The following is a 3,836-nucleotide window of genomic DNA, read 5'->3' as shown; positions in this document are numbered from 1 at the left end:
ATCCGCAAACAGTGACAGTTTTACTTCTTCTTTTCCAATTTGTATTCCTTTTATTTCTTTTTCTTCTCTGATTGCCGTGGCTAGGACTTCCAGAACTATGTTGAATAATAGTGGTGAGAGTGGACATCCTTGTCTCGTTCCTGATCTTAGAGAAAATGCTTTCAGTTTTTCACCATTGAGAATGATGTTTGCTGTGGGTTTGTCATATATGGCCTTTATTATGTTGAGGTAGGTTCCCTCTATGCCCACTTTCTGGAGTGTTTTTATCAGAATTTTGTCAAAAGCTTTTTCTGCATCTATTGAGATGATCATATGGTTTTTATTCTTCAATTTGTTAATATGGTGTATCACATTGATTGATTTGCGTATATTGAAGAATCCTTGCATCCCTGGGATAAATCCCACTTGATCGCGGTGTATGATCCTTTTCATGTGTTGTTGGATTCTGTTTGCTAGTATTTTGTTGAGGATTTTTGCATCTATATTCATCAGTGATATTGGTCTGTAATTTTCTTTTTTTGTAGTGTCTTTGTCTGGTTTTGGTATCAGGGTGATGGTGGCCTCATAGAATGAGTTTGGGAGTGTTCCTTCCTCTGCAATTTTTTGGAAGAGTTTGAGAAGGATGGGTGTTAGCTCTTCTCTAAATGTTTGATAGAATTCACCTGTGAAGCCATCTGGTCCTGGACTTTTGTTTGTTGGAAGATTTTTAATCACAGTTTCAATTTCATTACTTGTGATTGGTCTGTTGATATTTTCTGTTTCTTCCTGGTTCAGTCTTGGAAGGTTATACCTTTCTAAGAATTTGTCCATTTCTTCCAGGTTGTCCATTTTATTGGCATAAAGTTGCTTGTAGTAGTCTCTTACGATGCTTTGTATTTCTGCGGTGTCTGTTGTAACTTCTCCTTTTTCATTTCTGATTTTATTGATTTGAGTCCTCTCTCACTTTTTCTTGATGAGTCTGGCTAATGGCTTATCAATTTTGTTTATCTTCTCAAAGAACCAACTTTTAGTTTTATTGATCTTTGCTATTGTTTTCTTTGTTTCTATTTCATTTATTTCTGCTCTGATCTTTATGATTTCTTTCCTTCTGCTAACTTTGGGGTTTGTTTGTTCTTCTTTCTCTAGTTTCTTTAGGTGTAAGGTTAGATTGTTTACTTGAGATTTTTCTTGTTTCTTTATGTAGGCTTGTATAGCTATAAACTTCCCTCTTAGAACCGCTTTTGCTGCATCCCATAGGTTTTGGGTCGTCGTGTTTTCATTGTCATTTGTCTCTAGGTATTTTTTGATTTCCTCTTTGATTTCTTCAGTGATCTCTTGGTTATTTAGTAACGTATTGTTTAGCCTCCATGTGTTTGTCTTTTTTACGTTTTTTTCCCTGTAATTCATTTCTAATCTCATAGTGTTGTGGTCAGAAAAGATGCTTGATATGATTTCAATTTTCTTAAATTTACTGAGGCTTGATTTGTGACCCAAGATGTGATCTATCCTGGAGAATGTTCCGTGCGCACTTGAGAAGAACGTGTAATCTGCTGTTTTTGGATGGAATGTCCTATATATATCAATTAAATCTATCTGGTCTATTGTGTCATTTAAAGCTTCTGTTTCCTTATTTATTTTCATTTTGGATGATCTTTCCATTGGTGTAAGTGAGGTGTTAAAGTCCCCCACTATTATTGTGTTACTGTAGATTTCCTCTTTTATAGCTGTTAGCAGTTGCCTTATGTATTGAGGTGCTCCTATGTTGGGTGCATATATATTTATAATTGTTATATCTTCTTCTTGGATTGATCCCTGGATCATTATGTAGTGTCCTTCCTTGTCTCTTGTAACATTCTTTATTTTAAAGTCTATTTTATCTGATATGAGTATAGCTACTCCAGCTTTCTTTTGATTTCCATTTGCATGGAATATCTTTTTCCATCCCCTCACTTTCAGTCTGTATGTGTCCCTAGGTCTAAAGTGGGTCTCTTGTAGACAGCATATATATGGGTCTTGTTTTTGTATCCATTCAGCCAGTCTAAGTCTTTTGGTTGGGGCATTTAATCCATTCACGTTTAAGGTAATTATCGATATGTATGTTCCTATGACCATTTTCTTAATTGTTTTGGGTTTGTTTTTGTAGGTGCTTTTCTTCTCTTGTGTTTCCCACTTAGAGAAGTTCCTTTAGCATTTGTTGTAGAGCTGGTTTGGTGGTGCTGAATTCTCTTAGCTTTTGCTTGTCTGTAAAGCTTTTGATTTCTCCATCAAATCTAAATGAGATCCTTGCCAGGTAGAGTAATCTTGGTTGTAGGTTCTTCCCTTTCATCACTTTAAGTATATCATGCCACTCCCTTCTGGCTTGCAGAGTTTCTGCTGAGAAATCAGCTGTTAACCTTATGGGAGTTCCCTTGTATGTTATTTGTCGTTTTTCCCTTGCTGCTTTCATTAATGTTTCTTTGTCTTTAATTTTTGCCACTTTGATTACTATGTGTCTCAGCGTGTTTCTCCTTGGTTTTATTCTGTATGGGACTCTCTGCGCTTCCTGGACTTGGGTGGCTATTTCCTTTCCCATGTTAGGGAAGTTTTCGACTATAATCTCTTCAAATATTTTCTCTGGTCCTTTCTCTCTCTCTTCTCCTTCTGGGACCCCTATAATGCGAATGTTGTTGCGTTTAATGTTGTCCCAGAGGTCTCTTAGGCTGTCTTCATTTCTTTTCATTCTTTTTTCTTTAGTCTGTTCCGCAGCAGTGAATTCCACCATTCTGTCTTCCAGGTCACTTATCCGTTCTTCTGCCTCAGTTATTGTGCTATTGATTCCTTCTAGTGTAGTTTTCATTTCAGTTATTGTATTGGTCATCTCTGTTTGTTTGTTCCTTAATTCTTCTAGGTCTTTGTTAATCATTTCTTGCATCTTCTCAATCTTTGCCTCCATTCTTATTCCGAGGTCCTGGATCATCTTCACTATCATTATTCTGAATTCTTTTTCTGGAAGGTTGCCTATCTCCACTTCATTTAGTTGTTTTTCTGGGGTTTTTTCTTGTTCTTTCGTCTGGTACATAGCCCTCTGCCTTTTCATCTTCTCTATCTTTCTGTAACTGTGGTTTTTGGTCCACAGGCTGCAGGATTGTAGTTTTTCTTGCTTCTGCTGTCTGCCCTCTGGTGGTTGAGGCTATCTAAGAGGCTTGATGGGAGGCTCTGGTGGTGGGTAGAGCTGACTGTTGCTGTGGCGGTCAGAGCTCAGTAAAACCTTAATCCACTTGACTGTTGATGGGTGGGGGTGGGTTCCCTCCCTGTTGCTGTGGTGGTCAGAGCTCAGTAAAACCTTAATCCACTTGACTGTTGATGGGTGGGGCTGGGTTCCCTCCCTGTTGGTTGTTTTGCCTGAGGCAACCCAACACTGGAGCCTACCTGTGCTCTTTGGTGGGGTTAATGGCAGACTCTGGGAGGGCTCACGCCAAGGAGAACTTCCCAGAACCTCTGCTGCCAGTGTCCTTACCCCACGGTGAAACAGAGCCACCACCCGCCTCTGCAGGAGACCCCCCAACACCAGCAGGTAGGTCTGGTTCAGTCTCCCCCAGGGTCACTGCTCTTCCCCTGGGTCCTGATGCACACATTACTTTGTGTGTGCCCTCCAAGAGTGGGGTCTCTGTTTCCCCCAGTCCTGTCAAAGTCCTGCAATCAATTCCCACTATGCTTCAAAGTCTGATTCTCTAGGAATTCCTCCTCCCGTTGCCAGACCCCCAGGTTGGGAAGCCTGACGTGGGGCTCAGAACCTTCACTCCAGTGGGTGGACTTCTGTGGTATAAGTTTTCGCCAGTCTGTGAGTCACCCACCCAGCAGTTATGGGATTTGATTTT

General features: G+C 40.0%; 1 long non-coding RNA gene across 1 annotated transcript; it reads right to left on the bottom strand.

Moving 5' to 3' along the window:
- Positions 1-305: 305 nt before the first annotated feature.
- Positions 306-3,470, bottom strand: LOC309612539. Its single transcript, XR_014235262.1, has 2 exons — positions 3,302-3,470; positions 306-3,226 (listed from the first exon to the last, which is right to left on the bottom strand). It is a non-coding gene; the product is annotated as an uncharacterized lncRNA (long non-coding RNA).
- Between the last annotated feature and the right edge of the window lie 366 nt (positions 3,471-3,836).

This window comes from Balaenoptera borealis (genome assembly GCF_965194805.1).
Source record: "Balaenoptera borealis genome assembly, chromosome: 15".
NCBI lineage: Eukaryota > Metazoa > Chordata > Mammalia > Artiodactyla > Balaenopteridae > Balaenoptera > Balaenoptera borealis.
Note: the sequence above shows the minus strand (reverse complement) of the source record. Positions and strands in the feature narration are given on the sequence as shown.